We start from the raw sequence: 15,194 nt of genomic DNA on the forward strand, positions 1-15,194 counted from the left end.
TTATGTATATCTTTTATTTATGGGAAATAATATTTCTTATATGTAAGAGTGAATTATTCTTCACACTTAAAATTTCGTGACAAGGAGAATCATTTAAAGAAAATTACAGAATAACATTATAGGTAACATAGGGCTATGGTAAATTGTGAAGATGGTACATGAATAGCTGAAATTTAGAAATACTGTACTGCCTTTCATGCATAACTAGTTAATTTAATGAGACAGGGACTAAAATGTAATCCCAACTTAAAATAGATATTGTTTTATAGCCAAAAGTAAGATTATAAAAATTATGTTACATCTACATCTTGTACTTTTAAAAATAATTTATTATTCTCCCTAAATAAGCAGGTTATACCATTGGTACCATTGCAATGAAAATAAAGCCCTTAAGAATTATCATGTAGTACTAAATGTATAAACTGTTTAAGCAAATTATTAATATGTAAGAAATTTAAGTACATAAAAATCTAGTTATGAATCTGTTAATTCTTTGTGGATAAGTGAGTTTTTTAAAAAACAAATTTAACAATAGAACAATTTGTTAAAGCAATTTACTTTTTATCATTCATGTTAGTAGAAAGCAACATATATTAATCAAGTATTTCACTTTGGACTTGGGAATCCATCTTGGGGGATTACCTAAGACCACTCAAATAATGAAACCTTAAGGTTAAGACCAAAGTCAGAAAAGCAGAAATAAACTTCAGCTTTCCTATCCCATTGCCTCCTGGCTTGATAATGGAATATAACTTATGTTACTATAACACTTTATAATTTGCAGGGTGTTCTTATATAGATTAAACCATCTTTCCTGATTGTCATTTGACCAAGATTCCCTTGGTGGAATAAGAGAGAATGAGAAAACCTATGAGAGGCATTTAAAGACTATTTTCATCATTTCAACAAAGGAGAAATTAAAACTTTGCCCTCCCTAAAATAAATGGAACATTACTTTATTCTACCTCATGACACGAAGGTGCAAGATATTAATTTTAACTACACTCATGCAACATGATGGTGGCTATATGTCACGGATTTGCCTGGGGCAGTCCAGATTTATACCTATTTCTGTAGTGAATGATTAACATTACCATTACTCTCTTTCATCCTCAGAAGTCTAGTGATTTGGTGATAAACTTGTTTACCCTACTCAACATATATTGCTGATATCTGTTTGATTAGGCTTAAACACACCATTATGTTCCTCCTAATTAAAGTAAGCTATAAAGTAAGCTAGTTGAGCGAAAAGAAGGATGTCAGAGTCTCTAAAAATTATAATTTACTTAAGCCATAAAATTAAAGATTTAGGGCTGGGCACTCTAAACTTCTGACTTCTGTCATTGATAGTTTGCCATGTGGGATATGCTCGCCTGAGGGAGGATCAAAATGATCTACTGGGAAGTTAGAGGAAAATACTAGAGCTTCCTTTTTTTTTTTTTTTTCAGAGTCTCACTCTGTTGCCCTGGCTAGAGTGCTGTGGCGTTAGCCTAGCTCACAGAAACCTCAAACTCCTGGGCTCGAGCGATCCTCCTGCCTCAGCCTCCCAAGTAGCTGGGACTACAGGCATGTGCCACCATGCCTGGCTAATTTTTTATATATATATATATATAATTTTAGCTGTCCATATAATCTCTATTTTTAGTAGAGACAGGGTCTAGCTTTTGTTCAGGCTGGTCTCCAACTCCTGAGCTCAAACAATCCTCCCGCCTCGGCCTCCCAGAGTGCTAGGATTACAGGCGTGAGCCACCGCGCCCAGCCTTAATGCTTTCTTTAAATGTTTCCTGATGCCAACAAGCAAGCTATTATTCCACTATGATGACCACAGGCCCTGCAGGCCAAAAAGGTTAAGAAATCAGATGTCCATGGAGTTTCTGTGGAATATTTCACATAAACATGTATTTATAAAACAATAACACAATGCTGACATGTTAAATATTGTACGCAAAAAAATCAAGTTGCAAATCCTCAGCAGAAAATGTATTTCTGATGTTTCATTCTTGTAACTTCTAAGGCTTTATGTTCTTGCTACTTAAATTTCTAATCTGTGCCTTTCTACTTTAGCTATTGATAAGTATACCTTTATAACATGCCTGAATAGAAGTTATAGTGTGAATACTGGCAAGCAATCAATCAATCAATCTTGAAAAAATATGGCAATTTGACTTCTGGTTTCCGATCTGTAAGGAGCTTATAAGTCATCATTCCCATCCACAGAACAAGAAAAAGGCTGAACAAATAAAAAACCCAACATCTCAGATCCACTGGAGAAATGAGGGTGTAGGGACCATCCCTGGGCAAGAATTGGCTTGAGCCCAGAGTCAGCGAAGCTGGACGTGCTTCTTGGGTCCAAAGGTCAATAGGTCCAGGACACTCCTTGAGGCCAGAAGTCAGTAGGTCAGACGTGGCCTATTGACTGCTGAATGCTCCCTGGAGCTAGAGGTGAATGGCCCATTGAACAGACAAACTGTTCCCTATGGAAAATAGCCAAGGGCCTTAGGTCCTGCACTCAAGCCAAGGCGTGTCTCATTGTCCTGCACTCGGTAATGAGGTCCAAAGGTTGACATGCAAATGTCTACCTTCCTTGAGCAATTTCCATAACAAATGGAATGTATCACCTCAGGACTCTAAAGATAGTCATGTACCAGAAAGTAGCTGCTGGACAAAAGGAGTATAAAAATAAAGCGACTGGTGCTTTTCGGTGCTGCAGTCTTGTAACGTCTTTGTGTGTCTGTGTGTTTTTCTGTGTTCATCCCCCGTTCTGTAATCGGGCTGCTACAGAAGGTGCACAGAAAACTGCTGCTCCAAAAATGAGAGAGACCGGCAGGCAGACACAGAGAACCACGACTCAGCCAGAACAGAAACCCACAAGCAGAAACTCTGCAGGACCCAGTACCAGGGCAGGGAAATCGAAACTATAATTTATGACTAGCTGGAGGCTCAGCGTGGGCAAGTTTAAGAGTTAAAAACTCCAGGGGTGCCTGGTCTTAGGCAGGCCCCCACACGTCTGTGGGTTTTACCTCCAGGAACCGTCCTACCAAGTTCCCACAGTGAAGGTCAGAGAAAATCTCCTGTGCCCCAGCAAACGGAGGGGAAGGCAGCCATGGTGAAACACACCAGGGCATTCTGTTCTCCTAATAAGGCTCGCCCTGGAGAGAAACTTTCACCGGAGCCTAACCAACCGGGTTTTACCAAAAACTAACCAAGTTGGGGGAAGGGAAATAAATATCCAACTCCAGTCTGCTCCAGCCTTTTCGTCTTACTTGGGGGTAGAAACAAAACAAAACTGAGAAGCACTTTTGTGTAGGTCACAGCCAGAGGCACAGATTCACTGAAAATCTGAGACCTAATCATAGCACTATACAATGTCTCTCCTTCCCCCACACCTTACCACACACCTACACGGCTCCCATATAACAGGATGACAAAAGAAACAAGCGCCTTATTAGTCTCAAACTCAACGACAAAAGAAGACAAACATAAGGGCACAAGAGGAAACTTTATCCTCCAACACCTAAAGGTACAGTAAATAGTAAAATGGCCTAAACCCCAACCAGATAAACATAAAACCTCACAATAAATGCCTATTTACCATGGCGCCTTTTACCCAGTATATTATCATGTTCAACAAAAAATTACAAGGCATACTTATTATGGCAATAGGACTCAAGTGTTCCACAATCTTTTAAAACACTGTTAAAAATGTAATCTTTGATAACATCATCGATTATAAAAAGTCAGGATAAACAAGGATATTCAGCCAACACTTGCACTATTCAACATTATACTAGAGGTCTTAGTTAATTCAATTAAGATTCCAAAAGGATAAACAGTTTAAATATCAGAAACAACTAAAAAATGCCACTATTTGGAGATATTTGGAAGATATAAGCATTTCAACTATCAAACTAATTGAAAACCAGGCACAGCAGTGCATGCCTGTAGTCCCAGCTACTAGGGAGGCTGAGGACAGAGGATCACCTGCATCTAGGTGTTTGAAGACCAGCCTGGGCAACATAGCAAAATCCCTTCACAAAAAAGAAAATGATAATAATAATAAAAATAAAATTTAAAAAATTAATTCAAGTGTTCAGTATGGTGTTTGGATTAAAAATTAGCATATAAAAATTATTAGGTTCGTATATACTAGTAATAATCACTTATTCGTATATACTAGTAATAATCACTTAGGAAAATGTAAAAATAAGACTTCAAATAGTAAAAAAAAAAAAATCCATAAAATACCTAGAACAAATCTCACAAGAAATATACAAACTTACAAAATAAAATTTTACAAATTTAATAAAAGAATATGAGACTGGGTGCTGTGGCTCATGCCTATAAACCTAGCACTTTGGAAGGCTAAGGCAAGAGGATTGCTTGTACTCAGAAGTTCAAGAACAGCGTGAACATGAGCAGGACCCTGTCTCTACAAAAAACAGAAAAATTAGCTGGGCATGGTGACATGAATCTATAGTCCCAGGTACTCCAGAGGCTGAGGCCGGAAGATCACTTGAGCCCAGGAGTTTGAGGTTGCTGTGAGCTATGATGATGCCACTGCACCCTAGTCTGGGAGACAAAGCAAGACTCTGTCTCCAAAAAAAAAAAAAAAAAAAAAAGAATTACAATAATGTAAATGAGTTGAACTTGTCAATTTAAAAACAAATTAGGACAAAGATTTTATGGTGGGTTAAAAAATGATAAAGCAATATAGTCCCTGCAAGAGAGAGATTTAAGAAAGGATACATCAGAGGAGTGTGAACCAAAAGAAAACTACGGTAGCAATCATAATAAAATTTAAGGCAAAAAGTATCATACAGGACAAACTGAGATATTATATACTGATGTAACAAAAATGTATCATCATCATGAACACATCCACAGCAAACAAGAAAACTTCAATATACATCAGGAATAAATACTACAAATATAGGCATAAAAATTCAAGTCTAGTTGAGAATTTTAACATCAATTGATCAAGAAGAGAACAATATAAGTAGAGATATTGAAGATCCCAGCAAAAAAACTAGAGAATACCTATTATTTTCATGAGCATACAGCATATACACAGACTGGTCATACAACAGAAAAGGCGTGCCTCAAAACACTTGAGAGGATCAATACCAGACAGACTGTATTCTCTTACAAAAATGGGATAAAATTAGAAATTAATGACAAAAAGATGGTTTTTTAAATCTCATGTTTGGAAACTACAGATAATTCAAATTAAAAGGTAAAAACATGTAAACATTTTTTAAAATACTTATTAGCACTTAACGGTAATGAAAATTCAAGGCTACCCTCTAATTGGATCAACTTGGCTGACTTGTCATTCCCAAACCAATCACTGGGGCCAAAGGAATGGTAAAAACCAATGGGTTCTTTAAACCAAAAGACTAGGATTAGGCTGATTTACTTAGGCCACAGGAATCCACAAGTATAGTAGAAGCAGCAGGGGCAGTGGGAAGAAATCTGGTATCGTATCTGGAAGAGCAAAGAGGAGATACATGGAAGAGTATGGAGGCAACAAAGCCTACAGAGCTTTAATTCCAGTTCGGCCACAATTCCCTAAGGTTAATTACTGATCGTGTAATTTGGGATGGGATCTCAGTTTTCTTAGGTGAAAAATGAAAACACTATATAAGAGTCCTTCTAGCTCTAGGAGTTTGCAATTACATCATGATGTTTTGTTCAAGATATAACAAGGTCTGACATATTGGTATGTAGGTACACAATGAATGAGAAGTTTACCACATTCAATTTGAGAGATTCTCAGGGCTATTACCTAAAACAACTAATGGATTTCCAATAGATAAACAGGAAAAGGATGTAAAATTTACAATCCACAGAGGAGAAGCTGGTAGGCTTCTTTTAAAATGTTCAAAGTTCCTAATTAAAGAAATTAAAAAAAAAACAAAGAATGCAACTACCATTTCACATCTATTCAATGAATTTCAAAATGTGGTAATCAATAAAGGGAAAGAAGGAAAGAAACTACCAATTGCATACATACTGTCAGAAATTATTGAAAATTTTTACATTTAATGCATTAGTAACACTTCTGGAAATACAGAAATAATCCTGAGTAATCCAAAAGAAAGCAAAATACCTATATGGACAAAAATGTTTTATTGTAGTATTTCCTCTTATAATAGGAGGGAAAACCCAGATGCAACATAATTGTATAAAAACCAGGTAATAATGAAATTATGATTTAATGATAGATTATATAGTCACTGTCATAGTATTAAGAGAATATGTTTACTAAATTGTATTATTTAAGGGAATCTATGGAGTTCAATAACCATGCAACATGCACATTAAAACTGCTATGACCATTTAATTTTTAAATTATTAAAACCTCGGCTAGGCGTGGTGGCTCACGCCTGTAATCCTAGCACTCTGGGAGGCCGAGGCGGGTGGATCGCTCGAGGTCAGGAGTTCGAGACCAGCCTGAGCAAGAGTGAGACCCTGTCTCTACCAAAAATAGAAAGAAATGATCTGGACAGCTAAAAATCTATATAGAAAAAATTAGCCGGGCATGGTGGCGCATGCCTGTAGTCCCACCTACTCGGGAGGCTGAGGCAGTAGGATCACTTAAGCCCAGGAGTTTGAGGTTGCTGTGAGCGAGGCTGACGCCACGGCACTCACTCTAGCCCGGGCAACAAAGCGAGACTCTGTCTCAAAAAAAAAAAAAAAAAAAAAATTGCTGGTTAAAAATATAGATTAGGATCACCTCATACCCCTTAGGATAACTATTATCAAAAAAACAAAAAACAAGTGTTGGTGAGGATGTGGAGAACCTGGAAACCCTGTGCACTGCTGGTGAGGCTGTAAATGGTGCAGGCGCTATGGAAAACATGATTACCGGTCCTCAAAAAATTAAAAATAGAAATACCACATGATCCAGCAATCCCATTTCTGGGATATTGTCAAAAGAATCGAAGGCAGGGTCTTGAAGAGGTATCTGTACACCCACGATAATACCAGCACTATTCACAATAGCCAACCCAAACGTCCGTCAAGAGATAAAGAGATAAACCAAATATGCTACATACACAATGGAGTATAATTCAGCCTTAAAAAGGAATGGAATCCTGTCATACGCAGGATGAATGAGCCTTGTGGACATCATGTCAAGTGAAATAAGCCAGTCACAAATACTGCATGATTCCACTTATATGAGGTATCTAAAGTAGTCAAGTTCATAGAAACATAAAGTAGGTGGGTACCAGGGATGGTGGCAGGGGGAAAAGGAAAGTTACTGTTTAATGGGTATAGAGTTTTAGTTTTACAAGATGAAAAAGTTTTGGAGATCTGCTTCACAGCAACGTAAATATGCTTATCACTACTAAACCATACACTTAGAAATGATTACCATGATAAATTTCATGTTATGTGGAGTTTTTAAAAATTTATTCTTCAACTACACCAATGTTATGTGGTTTTTACCAGTACTATGGAAAAAATTTTTCCAATGGAGATTGGGGGTGATATCACCCTTGGAGATTCTGATAAGTTGATAAAGATGAAAATTTGGTGGAATTTTTTTTTTGCTTTTACCAACTATCACTATTTCTTCCCCAGATAGGTCTTATATCACCATGACACAAAACTCAAGATATTAATTATGAAAACTAAATCTCCTTCCCACCTTACCCCAGCCACCCAGTTCTCCTCTAACACAGCCACTAATATTAGCTTCTTCTGTAGCCTTTCACAGGTATTCAGTATATGTAAAAATATTTTTACAAAGTATCATATATCATTGGCACCCTACTTTTTCACTTCATACTACATCTTGAAAATCAGGCAATAGCAATAACTTTTTAAAAACTACCTCCCCTCAATTTTCAAAGGCTGCATTTTTATATCAGTGTAACTAGTCTCTGACAGATGGAAAGGCAAGTTGTTTCTAATATTTTACTATTATAAAAAATGCTGCAAAGAATAACCTGTATATTCACACATGTGGAAATATGATGAAGTAAACCCAAACCTAAAGATTTATCTGCAGGATAAATACCAAGAATCGAAAATGATTAATCAAAGGACACGTACATTTAAACTTTGGTAGCCATTTTTAAATTTTGGCAGATATTTCCCAAATCTCCTAAGAGAATGTACCAACCTATACTTCCTCTAACAATGCATCAGAGTACCTGTATTTTCTGTCTTTCAAAAAATGTTTTCTTAAAAGGCTTCCCTAATTTCAAATATGTAAAAGGAAAAAAATCTGTATTCCTTCTCTGAAGGATCTGATTTTTTCCCTGATGACTACCGAGCTATATATACTGCCAAAAAAAAAAAAAAATTCCTTATCTCCTTTTTACACTGAAATGTGCCTTCAATATATTATAAATTTCCTTATGAATTTGGGACTACTTTTATTCTGTACCACTAATCTATCTAATCATATACCTGAATCATGATGTTCTGACTACTGTAACTTTATAATATACTTTTAATGTCTGGGAGAACTAACTCCTTTTTAAAAGTTCCTTCTTTTTAAGAATTTTTCTGGATAATCTTGCTTATTTTTTCGTTACAAAATTTTAGATTCAGCTGGTCTAATCCTTAAAAATCCTGCTGGTATTTTTATTGGGATCATGCTATATTATTGATTAAAAAAGAATAACATTTTTCACATATTGAATCATGATAGTGACTCTCTATATCATCTTTTAGGTTTTAGATGATTCTGCTACAGGTGACCTGCATCTGAGAAAGAGCCCTGCACATCCAACGGCAGAACAGTGGTGCCTGACAAGGGCGAGGGAAGCCGCTGCACACAGTGCAGGCCGCGTCTAGCAGCGGGGCTGCAGCCTGACTGTGCTATGGATCAGTGCAAGGTCATCCTTGTTAGGGAGATCAATAGAAGTTCTTCCCAGCAGTAGAAACTGCACTCCAAACCACTGTCTATGTCCCTAGGGTAGAGGACAAGTGCAGCTGAAGTAAGTGGTTCAGAATTCCATTCTATACAGGAACTTAAAAATCAGTGGTTTATTACAGGTTTAAGAGAACCAGAATGACATGAGACCCTGGGTGTGGGGAGGAAAAATTAACACTGTGACTTGAAAAGATCATTCTCCCACCTTCCATTCCTAGTTCACTTAACAGATCAGCATTTCAGGTAAATATACTAAGTTGCATAAAATTAAAACCTATGTGACTAAGTCAGTCCCAGCTGAAATGAATGGGCTCAAAAAAGCTTTTCTTAAGAGATAGGGTCTTGCTCTGTTGCCCAGGCTGGACTGCAGTGGCACAATCATAGCTCACTGCAGTCTCAAACTCCTGGGTTCAAGCAATCCTCTTAGCTCAGCTGGGACTATAGGCATGCACCATGATCCCAGCTTTTTTTTTTTTTTTTAAGAAACAGGGTCTTGCTATGTTGTCCAGGCTATTCTCAAACTCCTGGGCTCAAGCTATCTTCCCACCTCCACCTCCCAAAGTGCTAAGATTACAGGTGTGAGCTACCATGCCTTGCCCCAAAAAGGCTTGTTGAAGTGACAGGCAGAGCTTTAGTGTATGGAAAAGCACTCACCCTAACAATGGCCAGCTAATTAAGGTCACCAACTCTATTTACATAAGCATATCCCCTTAGATGGCAATTATTTCCAGATACTTCTAACCTGGACCATTAACTAAAAAACTGAAAATTTAATACCAGTTTCCATTCCCTAAACTTTAAACTAATATCAGACTTTAAAACATTTTCTATCTATAGGCCAGACACAGTGGCTCATGCCTGTAATCCCAGCACTTTGGGAAGCCAAGGCAGGAGGACTGCTTCGAGACCAGCCTGGGCTAAATAGTGAGACCTCATGTCCACAAAAAAATGTAAAAATTTGTTGGGCATGGCGGTCCATGCCTGTAGTCCTAGCTACTTGGAAGGCTGAGGTTGGAGGATAGCTTGAACCCAGGAGTTCAAAGTTACAGTGCATTATGATTGTACCACTATACTCCAGCCTGTATGACAAAGCAAGACCTTGTCTCTTAAAAAATATATATATATACACATAGGCCAGGCACGGTGGCTCACGCTTGTAGTCCTAGCACTCTGGGAGGCCGAGGCAGGAGGATCACTCGAGGTCAGCAGTTCGAGACCAGCCTGAGCAAGAGCGAGACCCCGTGTCCACTAAAAATAGAAAGAAATGATTTGGACAGCTAAAAATCTATATAGAAAAAAATTAGCCGGGCATGGTGGCACATGCCTATAGTCCCAGCTACTTGGGAGGCTGAGGCAGAAGGATCACTTAAGCCAGGAGTTTGAGGTTGCTGGGAGCTAGGCTGATGCCACAGCACTCTAGCCTGGGCAACAGAGCCAGACTCTGTCTCAAAAAAAAAAAAAAAAAATATATATATATATATATATACATGTGTATACACACACACACACACACACACACACACACACTTTTTTCTAGCTATAGATGAAGATTTTCACATTGGATCAAATTCCAAAAACTGAAGAGCTAATACCAATTATTCTGTTCCCTGAAAGTTTCCCAAACACCTTCTTTATAGATATTAACATTTAGAAAGAGAGAAACTCGGAGCCATTAAGGCTGATGTTTGAAAAAATATCCCATTGTATTTGAGTTTTAAAAAATTTCAATTTCTACAATGTGTACATTCTCTCACATTTTGTGAACAGATTATTCCTTTTGTCTCTGTGGGGGGTGGGGGGCTAAATACCTAAACCCAACAGATTGCTTCTAGTAGACTGGTACTCACAGCAAGATGCTATCAAGTCAGAATGGGAGATCAGGATCGGAAGTCAGCCATGTGACTGTGAAACCAGGAAACTAAAACTGTTAATACTGCATAAATATTTTCTGGGTTTTTTTCCATCTCTAAAATTGCTACATTCTTTTCCTATCACCAGTGAAAAAATAAGCTATCAAGATAACTCACTAATCAGATAATTACAAAAATTAACTTATTCCACAAATATTCGCTGAGCTCCTACATATTAGGCCCACATAGATATTTTAATAAGACATATATAAATTAAACATAAGTCAACATATTATAAAACTATAATAAATATTTTTAAAAGCACAAAAATAAAATAAGCACTATATTCTTGAAACTACCATAGAAGTAAAAGATTTATAGACTACCAGAGATTAGCTACAGTGCAGTTTAACTAAATAAAAGTAACTTTATTTTTAGTTTGTAGCAACTGCAACACAGTGACAACTAAACACTCTTTAAGATCATTTTAAAATCTGGCCTATACAGATGTCAAAATTGAATTGACAATATTCAACATATACTTCTGACTTTAAAAAGTCTTAACCAGCAAACTGATCTCTTTCACAGTTATAAAGCACACTCAAAGACAGACATAATGCTTAATGGTTCCTAGGACATAGGCGCATCTTAAAAAAGAAAAGAAAAAAATGCTGTATGTCAAAATATTATAAACATTCCAAAAATCTAAGCATTTAATGGAACATTAGAAGCATTAATTAATGAACAAGACAAGATGCTCATTATAATCACAATGTTCTAGAAGTTCTAGCCAATGCAATAAACAATCTGGCTCCAGAGTCCCTTCCTTTTAATTTTCTACATCTCTCTTCCAAAAGAATAATAGATTTGTGAAGACCACTTAAAGTCTTTTAAAATCCTGAAGGAAAAATGAAAACAGGTAAAAAAAAAATACATAAAAAATGTTAAATCTCAATACCAATTAAAGAAATAAAAATGAAGAAAATAACAAATATTTCCTGCTCAAATGGGCAGACTTAAAAAATATTATAATTCTAAAGATTTCACGAGTTCAGTGAATACTCCTAGGATTACAGACCAGAACTTCATAATTAAAGTTCAAAAGACTAAATGATGTGCCGTTATCCTTACCCCTAGAATCCCAATCCCAGGAATCAAGTTTCAGAAAATACTCGTGGATGTGCACAGACTGAACCTGGGAGTGGACACTGGGCTGCGATTACCCTTCCCATGTTTCTGATAGACAACACTGATAGAATTTTATTTTAGAAAACGTGGTATCAGAGATATGTTTCAATTCTTTTAACCCATCATGTAGCTGTGATATGTGATGGGTTAAAAGTGTATTTTAAAAATTTTCTTTCTTTTTCCCTGTACAGTAACATTTTAAGACAGTCCCTTCTTCACCCCCTTCCTTTCCTCTCTCACCATGTACTCAAGAAAGTCCCTGCTGAAAAGAATAGTAACCTAGGGGGCAAGACATGACACCTGCACTAGCCCCGAGCAGCACAGCACAATCAACAGTCTGAATAGCGGTTAAGGGCACAGACCTCAGAGCGAAAAGCTATAGGTTACAATCTCAATTCTCCTATCTCCTAGCTGAATAAACCCTGATAAAGTCACTTAGCCTCTCTAAATTTTCTCAAGTATATAAATGAATACAATTTATTAAACAGGTAAGTTTATACAGAAAAGTACTTTACACAGAGCCTGGCACTTATTTAGTAGTTCAACTAATGTTAAGATATTATTATCTGTATTATTAGTATTAAAAAAAAAGCCACCTGTCCATTCCTTAAAAAAACAGATTGTCCTACCTGTTTGTGTTCTTATAACAGAATACTTGAGGCTGGGTAATTTATAAATAAAAGAAGTTTATTTGGCCCATAATTCTGGTGGCTACAGAGACCAAGAGCACGGCACCAGCATCAGCTCAGCCCAGCTGCACTAGCATGTGGTGGAGACACGGAAGGCAAGCGGGCATATGTGAGGGCCCAAACAGGAGAAGGACCCTCACTGTACAGCACCCACTCTCGGGGAACTGATCCAGTCCCACAAGGGAGGGGACATGCTCCCTGGGGAGGGCATCAGTCTCCTCAGGAGGGATCCACCTCCCTGGCCCAAACACCTGCCACCAGGCCCCACCTCCCAACACTGCCTCACTAATTTTTTTGGCAGGGACGAATCACATCCAAACCCTAGCAGAGAAGTCACATTAAATAGACAGCATGTACAGTCCACCCTCAGGATCCATGGGCCCCTGCATCCAGGGATTCAAACAAGCATGGATAGAAAACATCTTGGGGAAAAAAATTCCACAAAGTTCCAAAAAGCAAAACTTGAATTTGTCACATGAATAAAGTGATATTCAGGCATCATAATGGGTGTTAGAAGTAATGATTTAAAGTATATGGGAGGACGTGTGCAAGTTATATGTAATTACAATGCCATTTTATATAAGGAACTTGAGCATCTGTGGTCCCAGAACCAATTCTTCCTTGATAATGAGGGGAGTCTACCAAATTAACCTTTCTAAAATACAAAAAGTTCTGAAATTTAAAAACACGTGTGGGCCCCAAGATTTTGAATAAGTGATTGTGGTCCTGCACCTTTATAAACTCTTATGAAAAAATAATTACTAATGACTTATTGTATTTATTTTTTTAAGTCAGCCAGATGCCAGGCTGCCCATATTGTTTACTGTCCAGCTCTGGAGGAGCCCAGGGTCCGGCAGGAGTCCCTGCCGAAGGCCAGTCGCTGCAGATGAGCAGACGCTCCTTTTCTCCTAGAACCCCGACTCCGCTGACAAGAACATATTCATAGTAAGACCATCCACATAACGTCAGTCTCCTCGAGTTAACAACAAACTCCATTTGCAATGGCATGGACTATATGTTTGTTCACCACCTTAGTCCTTGTATTTGGTACTGGAAAAAAAAAAATCAGTGAGTAGATTGCACTATCTGCTACCCTGCATAACTGTATTAGAGGCTTACTTGCCTAATTCACAATCCAAGATTTAGTGAGCTCCTTGAGCTCTTATTATAAAGGTATGGAATGAGTGATGAGAAGGGTGTATCAGGACATTTTCACATACATGTAAGAGAAAAATCCAAAGCAAATTGGATTAAACGAGGTGTTTATTGACTCCTGTAACTGAAAGTGTAAAGGCATAGCACCTTCACGGAAGGCTTGATCTAGCAGCTCAACTGAGGTGACCAGGACATGGTTTTTCTCCACTCTGTTCCTTCAGCGTTGACTTCTTATTCAACTAGCTTTCCTCTCATGGTCAGAAGATAACTGCCAGGAGTTCAATGACTACATTTTCAGGTTGAAATTCAGAAAAAAAAGTGCCTTCATCCCAGCATTCCTAGCAAATGTCCTAAGACTCATTCTGACTGATCAGGCTTAAGTCACATGCCTGCCGTGATGGGCTTAGGTAAGACACATGATCCATTCCTATAAACCCATCAAAACTTATATGAAACAAAGCACACTAAAGTTGACCTTAGTGATTTAAATTTCTTATATTACTAAACAATGATATTACTGCATTTAAACTGATGGGTAAAACACATCATATAACTTCCCCTATCTTCTTAAAAAGTTACTCTCCCAGATTTTCATCACAACCTATCAAGGAAAAAAATTAAAATTTTCCCTTAGTGTGAATCACTTTTTGAAGGATTCAAAATATACCACTAGATTACCTGGTAAAATCAAAAACACAAGTTTATGATTGTTCTTGTTAACATAACTGAAAGGAATACCATAGATTTTCAAGAAGAAAAAGAGGTGCTTACCCCATGCTTTTTTGAGATTATAATAACAACTTAAAAGATACAAGAGTATAGGAATATCTTGACTTTGGCAAAAAAGAAAGAAAAAAAAAGTGGTTTGTTTCATACAGCCTTAAAATATAAGCAACTAGATAATCCATCCTATGGCTCAAGACCCCTCTTACCATACTCACCACCAAATCTCTTCTCTTGCCCTGCCCAAAACACAGGGTCCTAGGAACACAGTGGGGGATGCACACTTTAAGAAATCTTATTGTGAATGTGCATTCCAAAGCCAAATACAAATCATTCCTGAACTATGTTTCCCAATGTTCACGTCCCTCGTTCTTACAATTAGCACAGAAAACACAAAATTTAATCTCAGATTTTATAATGGAGAAGAAAGCAAAATTGCATTTATTAGACTGAAAGCCAATACTCAAACATATAGGAGTATTCTGGTTCTGATGGTAAAGTTGCACAAAAACAAAAGCCAAATTCAAGCAATATGTTTTAGAGTAGAACTAATCACCTGAACATACATTACACACTAGTCATCTTAAATAAAAAGTCAAACTTCACTAATAATCCTAGAGGGAAGTAGTGTGGTTAAAGAAAAGGACGTGAATTAGAAGAAAATCTCTATTCAGTTCCGTGGACTGGTTTTTCAAATAC

General features: G+C 37.3%; 1 long non-coding RNA gene across 16 annotated transcripts in view; it reads right to left on the reverse strand.

Moving 5' to 3' along the window:
* The window catches only part of LOC123636547, a 78,054-nt gene that overhangs the window by 41,931 nt on the left and 20,929 nt on the right, over positions 1-15,194 (reverse strand). The gene's annotated exons all lie outside the window — the stretch shown is intronic.

This window comes from Lemur catta, chromosome 4 (genome assembly GCF_020740605.2).
Source record: "Lemur catta isolate mLemCat1 chromosome 4, mLemCat1.pri, whole genome shotgun sequence".
Classification (NCBI taxonomy): Eukaryota; Metazoa; Chordata; class Mammalia; order Primates; family Lemuridae; genus Lemur; species Lemur catta.